We start from the raw sequence: 11,395 nt of genomic DNA on the forward strand, positions 1-11,395 counted from the left end.
GATTGAAAAAGAAAAAACAGAAGGTTTTTTTCTGAAACTGAAGCTATCTTACAGCCTCTGTAGAGTTAAACACTGAAAGAATAAGCAAAAAGGGAAACTGATCTATTACAAAACAGATATTTTACAATTTTTGTTCCCTCATCCAAATCTAGTAAATAGTAGTAGATAATGAAACAATTTTCCAAAAAGCTTCGCTCGCTTGGAAGTTTTTAAATACCCATGAACAAACCCCAGATCAAAGAGGAAACTCCTACACTGAATTTTTTGTGCAAACCAAGCACAAAATAATGCAAAGGAAAACACCTAATAAAAATAAGGTTACAGGAAACAGCTAAAGTTGTTGTGTTAATTACTTAGTTATTATCATTGGCCTCCCGACTTTCCTTTCTTTAATCTGCTTTGTGATGCTGGGGATAGGACTCCTCACAGTCTCCTATGGCAGTTGGCCCCTCCTCTCAGGAAAATGGATAAACAAACTCTGGTGTATCCATACAATGAGTTACTACTACGAAATAAAATGGAATGAACTATGGATTTAGGCAACAACTTAGGTTAATCTAAAAATCATTAAACTGACCCAAAAGAGAGGCGTACAAAGGGCTACCCAATGTATGCTTCCATTTATATGAAATTCTAGAAGTGGAAAAACTAATTATAGTGTCAGAAAATAGATCGATCAATTTTGGGAGCTAGATATGTGGATGGACTGACTGCAAAGGGGCAAAAGGGAATTTGTAGGATGATGGAATATTATTAGATCTGTATCTTAATTACTTTGTTAGATACCCAAGTGAATATATTTGTCAAAACTTACCAAACTCTATATTCAAAATAGCTACATTTTATTTTACATAAATTTTACCTCAAAGACTTCACTAAAAAAATTGAAGCAAGAGTATAAAGAATATCATCCTAAAGTCATTGTTTTATGAGTAGATTTGGCTATGCAGATGAAATTGACCATTATCATGGCAGAGAAGGAGACATTTTCTTCATGACTGTTACAAAAGTTTTTAAATATTGAAGAAATTCTTGAGAAAACTATAATGTTAAGGTAAGGGTGTAGCAGGGAATGGGAAGATAGGCAGTGGGGAGGAACAAGGCAAGAAAGAAGCAAATCAGCAAGCAGTCTTGAGTGGATGAAAGGCTTGGTGAATGAATATACAGGCAAAAGTCACAGGCTCTTTTTTGGAGCAATTCTAACATCCTCTAATTGGAATTTCATGGGCCATGAGACCCCCACCTCCTGGGACACATGTGTCTGGACTGTGGAAATCTGATCTAGGCCAGGTCAATCAGATCCACACACGCATACTCTTCCCCCTACCAGCAGGTGGGTCAGCAGAGAGAGAGAAAAGTTCAGCCCCTGAAGAGGATCACTCATGGGTGGGCTGCCCTGACTCCCCATGGCTGGCAGTTCCCTGATTTACTCACTGCTGTGTCTCTGGGTTCAGTCAACCACTGCCACCCCCTTGCCCCCAATCCTTCAGGAATTGCTCCATTATAGGTTAGTTTTGGCTGTTCTAGACTTCCACATAAATGCAGTATGCACTCTTTTATGTAAGGCTTCTTTCACTTAGTAAAATGTTGTTTGGATTCATCCCAGTTGTTTGTTGCCTGTTATCAGGGATTCTTTCCTTGATAGTTGAGTAGTATGAATTCTTTGTGATTTATTTTTCTATTTACTTATGGGTTGGCACCAGAGATAGTTCCAGATTTTGCTTAATATGAATAAAGCTCCTATGAACAGACTGTGCAAGCATTTTTGTGTACGCGTGTTTTCATTTCTTCTGGTTAAATTATTAGGAGTGAAACTCTGGCGTCAGAATAGGTGTATGTTTAGTTTTATGAGAAACTGCATAACTTTTTGTTTTTTCAAAGTGGTTGTACCATTTTATATTCTCATTAGATGTGAGAAGGGTTTCAGGTGCTCCATGCCCACGAGTGCACTTGGATTTGTTAGACTTGTAACCTTTATTCTTTCTGATGGTTGTGTGATGGTATCTCTCACTGTGGTTTAATTGTAACTTTCCTGATGACTAATGGTGTTGAGCATTTTTTGGAAAGGACTTATTGAACATTTGTGAATCACCTTTTGGAGAGGTTTTGCCTATTTTTTACTGGGTGGTTTGTCTTATTATTATTACTATTTAACCTAAAAGGAAAAAGGGAGTCAGCAGGAACAGCAAAAGGAGAGTTAGGATTTGGGCATCTCATTTCACGATCAGTATTTCATGTGAGGATAGGCACAGGCGCAGACAGGCTTGGGGGCCTGGCAGGCAGAGCACCCAGGTCAGTGTCTATAATAATAAGGCAGAAGCTGGGATCTGCAAGGTGAAAGTGGCCAATGGCAGGGGTGTCTGCATTTGCTGCTGAAGGCAGGAAGAAAGAACAGGCAGGCTGGGTGGCACTGTAGTCTGACATGGCCTCAGATTTATCCCTCAACACTTGTGGTTCCATTGGAGCTCAGCTTTCTCCTACGAGCCTAGGGCCTCACCAATGACTACGAAAGGAGCCTAGGAGGGAGAGGCGGCAGTGGCAGTGGCAACAGCAGGGGCATGGGAATTTTTGTTTACAACTGTCAGATGCGGGTGGAGAGTTCCTTCTTGACAGAATATCTGGAAGCTTTTCTCCCTTTGTCTTCTCTGACTTCAGTGAGGTTGGAGAGCTGGGTGGCCTTCACCAAAACTTTTTAAAAAGACCTCTTTGGCAGCAGGGGCAGGATGAGAGTGGGCCAAACAGCCCTGCTGCACCCAGATCAGTCCTCCAAAGAGAGGGGAAGCCTCCAGCAGGGCTAAAAGAGCTGGGGATGGCCTGGCCTTTGGTGATGGGCTCACAGAAGATGTTTTCATTTTCTTACTCAAAGTGTCTTCTGGACACTGGGAAATGGAGGTTTCCCTGCAGAGGCGTAGGACTTCATGGGAAGGAGGTGAGGACGCCACTACTCCTTTGGTCTCCAGAGCCCTGCATGGTGACGGTACACTCCCACTGCTTTGGGGCAGAGCGGGGAGCCCTTCTCTGATCATCTTTCCTTTGCTATTTTGTGTCCTCCTCTTAGCTCTTCCTTTTCTAGGGCTTTCAGTTCAGTCTCCTTCAGGCAGAGATCTAGGGGTGACTGGATGGCCCAGTCCTCACAGAGTCCTGCTCAAGTGCCAAGAGTCATTTTGCACCCTGGAGGAAGAATTGTCACCGTTCCTGAGTGGAGGAACATCTTGGGTGTGCAAGCAGACAGCAATGGCTTCTGAGACCTGAAGGTCAGACACACACACACCACACCAAGGTACGGACCCTCAGAGAGGAGCACTGAGCCTGCCAGGTCAGATCCTAGCTTAGCCTCTTAGCTGCGATGTAAAACTAGGGTGGTAATGGTTGCAGTCAACAGCCCAGGCGGAGGAGGGTTATTCAGACCTGACAGGGGAACGGAGCGGGCAGCGTGGTGCGAAGCTGGCTGAGGAAGTTGCCATGAAGAGTAACAGGAGCGCTGAAGGGTCCTCGGAGGGGACTGGGAAATTCGGAGAGATCTCCTGGCTTCTGATCCCTCCCAACGAGGCACGCGCTGTCCAGCGGAAGTTGGGTGACGCCACTGGGACACGTGACGGAGAAGGATGCGCGAGCAAAGGGCACGAAGAAGTAGCGACAAAGGGCAAAGGGCGAGGTCCAACGGTCGAACCCCAGCTGGCCTCTACCTCTTTGGGACTTGGCGCAGCTGTGAAGTGTGGCGGGTACCCAGACTCAGATGTGCCCCGCGCGCCCGTAGGAACCGTTCAGGACTACGGTTGCTCGGAGCCGGCGCGCAGGTCTGCAGGCCCTTCGGCTCCTGGTCCGGGGACAGTGGCTTCTGTGGTCAGTGCCAGAGCACCCTGCAGCGCTTTCCCCGGGGTCACCGGAGAGCAGAACCTGCCCAGAATCTGAGGAGCAGCCGAGATCCGGGTGGGGACCAAGCTCACTGGGATGAGGGAGGTATGAGAAGCCCGATGGGGGAGGGGAAGAGGGCTGCGCTGTCTCCCGGGGTGACTAGTACCCAGAGGGCCAGGGAGGCTGCGGCAGCACGAGTGCTAAGGGAGCAGACTCCAGAGCACATGGGGCACAAGAAGCTGGGGCCTTTCCTTTTAGGCAGTTGCCACTGATGGCGTCATTTTACACTCCCCGTCCTGCACCCCGTTCTCTGCCCCCAGGACCCTCTCAAGGCAACTCTTCAAGGCCCGGAGTCAGGCACCTTCTCCGAGGCTCTCCTGGAGAAAATTGAGCCTAGAGCCTCACCAGCTGGGCTGTCAAGGTGTCTGAGGTGAGGAACCTGAGCCCTGACCCGCTTGGATGCTGCACCCTGCATCATCCCTTCCTGGCAGGCAGGTTTTCTTTGCTTGTTTTTATGGATTTAGTAAAACAGCATTTTAGTTCTAGAACTTTCCTCAGCTCACACAGGTGGAGTGGCCCTGCCAGGATTTGACCAGACTATGGTGCTCTCTCATCATGGATGCGTCATGGGGAACCATTGTTTTAGTAGTCCTTAGGGACCTTAGCACCATGGCACACTTATAATGAGCATGCAGGTCTTTCTCTTTTAGTTCAACTCAGATGTCACCATTGGCCACACGGGGGCCCGGGTCTCCTCAGAAGATGCAGAGCAGGGATTGCTGTTATTACCACATCTCCTTAGGGCATTTCTCTTCTAACTGAACGTTCTGCAAACAGTGAAGCTCTGTGTGACCTGTCTTCTCCTAAGGCCAAGGATAGGAGATGATGGTACATGAAGTAGGTCCAGGGTCCATCCTGGGCTAAAAGCCTTATGCCCCAATGTCACCAACATCTCTTGTAATAATTTGACCAGCTCTCAGGGTTTGGCCGAAATTTACAATTTATCAATATTAACTTTTCCGGTACAGTAGCATTACACACACACACACACACACACACACACACACACACACACACACATACATACACATTTAGGTCTTTTAAAATTTCTCTCAGCAATGTTTTGTAGCAGTGTCCACAAACTATGGCCTATAGGCTCAGTTTGGCCCCCATTTGTTTTTATAATGCCAGTGACTAAGTATAGCGTTAACATTTTTAAAGAGTTTTTTTTTTAAATGTACCTGTCTGTTTTTCTTTTCTTTTTTTTTCATATCCCCCAGACATTTATTTTGTTGGTTTTGTGTTTGTTTTTTGTTTGTTTGTTTTTAACATCTTTATTAGAGTATAATTGCTTTACAGTGGTGTGTTAGTTTCTGCTTTATAACAAAGTGAATCAGCTATACATATAGATATATCCCCATATCTCTTCCCTCTTGCGTCTCCCTCCCTCCCACCCTCCCTATCCCACCCCTGTAGGTGGTCACAAAGCTCGGAGCTGATCTCCCTGTGCTATGAGGCTGCTTCCCACTAGCTATCGGTTTTACATTTGGTAGTGTATATATGTCCATGCCACTCTCTCACTTTGTCCCAGCTTACCCTTCCCCCTCCCCATGTCCTCATGTCCATTCTCTAGTAGGTCTGTGTTTTAAAGGGGTTTTTAAAAAGAAAAAGAAAAACATTTGAAAGAGACCATCAGTGACTAGCAAAGCCTATAATATTTACTATCTGGCCCTTTAAGAGGAATTTTGCAACCACTGTTTTGTAGTTTTCTGTGACTAGGTCTTGCATAGCTTTAGTTAATTTATTCCTAAGTAATTTATGAGATTTGTAAATACTATAATGTAGCTTTTCAATTTAAGCTTTCAATCGTTCATTGATGGTATACAGAAGATACATTTAAAAAATACATATTGATTTGTATACTGACACCTTGGTAAATTCTCTTTTGATTTCTGATAGCCTCTTCATTGATGCTTTAGGATTTTCTACGTACACAATAATGTTTTCTATGAATTAAATTTATATGATTAAAACCATTTTAATTTCTCCTGTTTTAATCTGCATGCCTTTGAAGTTCTCTTTCTTACCTTTACATTTGCAGGGACCAACAACTGTCAACATAGCACTGTCAGGCGATTGAGTCTTGCAGCAAACCACACAGCTGTCTGTGAGTGATTTTTCTCCCAGGTGCAAGGACAGGAGATGCACATCAGGTGGGGGCAGGGTCCACCCTGGCTGAAAAGCCTTCTGCCCAAAGTGCACCAATATCTCTTGGGATAATTTAATAGACCAGCTCTCAGAGTCCTGATTGGAACTGACAGCTTACCAATATTAACTTTCCACTCCACTAGCCCACACACACTCAACGTACACACAGATACACAAACACATACGTGAATTGGCAGATGGTAGTATACAGAAAAATACCAATTGTTTTATATTGGGTTGGCCAAACAGTTCGTTCAGGTTTTTCTGTAACATTTTACCGAAAAGCCTGAATGAACTTTTTGGCCAACCCCATATACGCATCTTCTATACCAGCGCTTTGTTAGATTCACACCTTTCTTCCTCTGGTTTCTTTCTAGATTCCATAAGATTTTCTACGTACACGATCATGACTTCTATGCATCTAAGGCAATTTTACTTCTTATTTTTTAACCTGTACGACTTTTATTTACTTTTCGTGCATGCTACACTTGCCACAACCTCCAGTACAACGTCGTAGACAGTGTGTACACAAGTGTAGACAATGGACCTCATTTTCCAGGTCGTGGTCTGTGGGGCAAAGTGTTCAGTATGCTGTTAACCGAGGTTTGTTTTGTTTTGTTTTGATGTGCACATTACCATATGAAGGAAATTCGCTACAATTCCTACTTTGTTAAAAGATTTTTTTGAAATGAACATTAAATTTAGTCAATTAAGTTGTCCACAGCTATTGAGATAATTGCATGGCTGTACTCCTTTATTTTCTGAATATGATGAATTACACTGACTGATTTTTGTAATAGCTTTTTAAAGATATTCATGTACCACACAATTCACCCATTAAAGTGTAGAATTCAAGGGCTATTAGGGTATCCACAGATGTCCAAAAATCAGCACAATCAATTTTAAAACATTTTCATCCCCCCAAGAAACCTTGCACCCCTTAGGTATTACCTCCCAATGCCCCTACATCCCCCTGACCCAGGCAAACACCAATATACTTTCTGGATGAAAAATCTCTATGGATTTGCCAATTCTGGAAATTACATTTCATATAAATGGAATCACAGAATATGTGGTCCTTTGTATTTGGATTCTCTCATTTACCATAAAGCTTTTTTTTAGTTGTAGTAACGTACACATAACATAAAATTTATCATTTTTACAATTTATAATGCACTTAGTGCATTCACATTGTTGTACAATCATTACCACTAGCCATCTTTAGAACTTTTTCACCATCCCAAACAGAAGCTCTGTACCCATTAAACAATAGTTCCCCATTACTCCCTCAAGCCCATGGTAACCACTATTCTACTTTCTGTCTATGAATTTACCTATTCTAGGTACCTCGTATAAGTAGAATCGTATAATTTTTGTCCTTCTGTCTGGCTTATTTCAATTAGCATAATGTTTTCAAGGTTTATCTATGTTGTAGCATGTATCAGAATTTCTTTTTAAGACTGAGTAATATTCCATTGTACCTATATGCCACATTTTGTTTATCCATTCATTGGTTGATGGACACTTAGGTTGCTTCCACCTTTTGGTAATTGTGAATAATGCCACTATGAACATGGGTGTACAAATACCTGTTTAAGTCCCTGCTTTCAATTGTTTTGAGTATATGTCTAGGAATGGAATTGCTGAATCATAAGTAATTCTATGTTTAAGTTTTTGAGGAACTGCCATAATGTTTTCCATAGCAGCTGCACCATTTTACGCTCTCACAAGCAATGCACAAGCATTCCAGTTTCTCCACATTCTTGCCAACATTTATTTTCTGTTTCATTGATAACAACCATCCTAATGGGTATGGAATGATATCTCACTGTGGTTTTGGTTTGAATTTCCCTAATGATAAGTGATGTTGAGCATCTTTTCATGTGCTTATTAATACCAATTCTTTGTTAGATATATATTTTGCAAATATTTTCGCCAATCTATGGCTTGCCTTTTCATTTTTTGAAATATGTCTTTTTTTGAGACGTTGTTTTAAGTCTGTATTTTGTCTTTTAGTCTTGTGTATGGTTTTTATTTTTTATTTTTTTAAATAGATCTTTATTGGAGTATAATTGCTTCACAATACTGTGTTAGTTTCTGTTGTACAACAACGTCAATCAGACATATGCATACATATGTCCCCATATCCCCTCCCTCTTGAGCCTCCCTCCCATCCTCCCTATCCCACACCTCTAGGTCATCGCAAAGCACCTAGCTGATCTCCCTGTGCTATGCAGGGAGATCAGCTAACTATTTTACATTCGGTAGTGTATATATGTCGCTGCTACTCTCACTCCACCCCAGCTTCCCCCTCCCACCCCGTGTCCTCAAGTCCATTCTCTATGTCTACATCTTTGTTCCTGCCCTGCAACTAGGTTCATCAGTACCAATTTTTTTTTTTTTAGATTCCATATATATGCGTTAGCATACGGTATTTGTTTTTCTCTTTCTGACTTACTTCACTCTGTATGACAGACTCTAGGTCCATCCACCTCACTTCAAATAACTCAATTTCGTTTCTTTTTATGGCTGAGTAATATTCCATTGTATATATGTGCCACATCTTTATCCATTCATCTGTCGATGGACATTTAGGTTGGTTCCATGTCCTGGCTATTGTAAATAGTGCTGCAGTGAACATTGTGGTACATGTCTCTTTTTGAATTATGGTTTTCTCAGGGTATATGTCTAGTAGTGGGACTGCTGGGTCATATGGTAGTTCTATTTTTACTTTTTTAAGGAACCTCCATGCTGTTTTCCATAGTGGTTGTATCAATTTACATTCCCACCAACAGTGCAGGTGGGTTCCCTTTTCACCACACCCTTTCCAGGATTTATTGTTTCTAGATTTTTTGATAATGGCCATTCTGACTGGCATGAGGTGATACCTCATTGTAGTTTTTATTTGCATTTATTTCTCTAATAATTAGTGATGTCAAGCATCTTTTCATGTGCCTCTTGGCCATCTGTATGTCTTCTTTGGTGAAATGTCTATTTAGGTCTTCCACCCATTTTTAATCCAGATTGTTTGTTTTTTTGATATTGAGCTCCATGAGCTGTTTGTGTATTTTGGAGATTAATCCTTTGCCTGTTGTTTCATTTGCAAATATTTTCTCCCATTCTGAGGGTTTTCTTTTTGTCTTGTTTATGGTTTTTTCTTTGCTGTGCAAAAGCTTTTAAGTTTCATTAGGTCCCATTTGTTTGTTTTTGTTTTTATTTCCATTACTCTAGGAGGTGGATCAAAAAAGATCTTGCTGTGGTTTATGTCAAAAAGTGTTTTTCCTATGTTTTCCTCTAAGAGTTTTACAGTGTCTGGCCTTACATTTAAGTCTTTAATCCATTTTGAGTTTATTTTTGTGTATGGTGTTAGGAAGTGTTCTAATTTCATTCTTTTATATGCAGCTGTCCAGTTTTCCCAGCACCATTTATTGAAGATGCTGTCTTTTCTCCATTGTATATTTTTGCCTCCTTTGTCATAGATTAGGTGACCATAGGTGTGTGGGTTTATCTCTAGGCTTTCTATCCTGTACCATTGATCTACATTTTTGTTTTTGTGCCAGTACCTTATTGTCTTGATTACTGTAGCTTTGTGGTATAGTTTGAAGTCAGGGAGCCTGATTACTCCAACTCCATTTTTCTTTCTCAAGATTGCTTTGGCTATTCGGGGTCTTTTGTGCTTCCATACGAACTGTAAAATTTTTGTTCTAATTCTGTGAAGAAGGCTATTGGTAGTTTGATAGGGATTGCATTGAATCTGTAGCTTGCTTTGGGTAGTATAGTCATTTTCACAATATTGATTCTTCCAATCCAAGAACATGGTATATTCTCCATCTGTTTATGTCACCTTTGATTTCTTTCATCAGTGTCTTATAGTTTTCTGAGTACAAGTCTTTCACCTCCTTAGGCAGGTTTATTCCTAGGTATTTTATTCTTTTTGCTGCAATGGTAAATGGGAGGGTTTCCTTAATTTCTCTTTCTGATTTTTCGTTGTTGGTGTATAGGAATGCCAGAGATTTCTGTGCATTAATTTTGTATCCTGCAACCTTACCAAATTCACTGGTTGAATAGTAGTTTTCTGGTTGCATCTTTAGGATTTTCTGGTGGCATCTTTAGGATTTTCTATGTATAGTATCATGTCATCTGCAAACAGTGACAGTTTTACTTCTTCTTTTCCAATTTGGATTCTTTTTATTTCTTTTTCTTCTCTGATTGCCGTGGCTAGGACTTCCAAAACTATGTTGAATAAGAGTGGCAGGAATGGACATCTTAGTGGAAATGCTTTCAGTTTTTCACCATTGAGTATTATGCTTACTGTGGGTTTGTCATATATGGCCTTTATTATGTTGAGGCCCACTTTCTGGAGAGTTTTTATCATAAATGGGTGTTGAATTTTGTCAAAAGGTTTTTCTGCATCTATTGAGATGATCATATGGTTTTTATTCCTTAATTTGTTAATGTGGTGTATCACATTGATTGATTTGTATATATTGAAGAATCCTTGCATCCCTGGGATAAATCTCACTTGATCATGGTGTATGATCCTTTTAATGTGTTGTTGGATTCTGTTTGCTAGTATTTTGTTCAGGATTTTTGCATCTATGTTCATCAGTGATATTGGTCTATAATTTTCTTTTTTGTGATATCTTTTTCTGGTTTTGGTGTCACGGTGATAGTGACTTTGTAGAATGAATTTGGGAGTGTTTCTCACTCTGCAATTTTTTGGAAAAGTTTGAGAAGGATTAGTGTTAGCTCTTCTCTAAATGTCTGATAGAATTCGCTTCTGAAGCCATCTGGTCCTGGACTTTTGTTTGTTAGAAGATTTTTAATTACAGTTTCAATTTCATTACTTGTGATAGGTCTGTTTATATTTTCTAATTCTTCCGATTCAGTCTTGGAAAATTGTACCTTTCCAAGAATTTGTCCATTTCTTTGCGGTTGTCCATTTTATTGGCATATAGTTGTTTGTAGTAGTCTCTTATAATCCTTTGTATTTCTGCAGTGTCAGTTGTGATTTCTCCCTTTTCATTTCCAATTTTATTGATTTGTGTCCTTTCCCTTTTTTTCTTGATGAGTCTGGCTAAGGGTTTATCAATTTTGTTTATCTTCTCAAAGAACCAGCTTTTAGTTTCACTGATCTTTGCTATTATTTTCTTCATTTCTATTCCATTTACTTCTGCTCTGATCTTTATGATTTCTTTCCTTCTACTGACTTTGCGTTTTCTGTGTTCTTTTTTCTCTAGTTGTCTTTATTTGAGATTTTTCTTGTTTCTTGAGGTGAGATTGAATTGATATAAACTTCCCTCTTAGAACTGCTTTTGCTGTGTCCCATAGG

The sequence above is a fragment of the Balaenoptera borealis genome, assembly GCF_965194805.1.
Source record: "Balaenoptera borealis genome assembly, chromosome: 19".
Taxonomy (NCBI): Eukaryota; Metazoa; Chordata; class Mammalia; order Artiodactyla; family Balaenopteridae; genus Balaenoptera; species Balaenoptera borealis.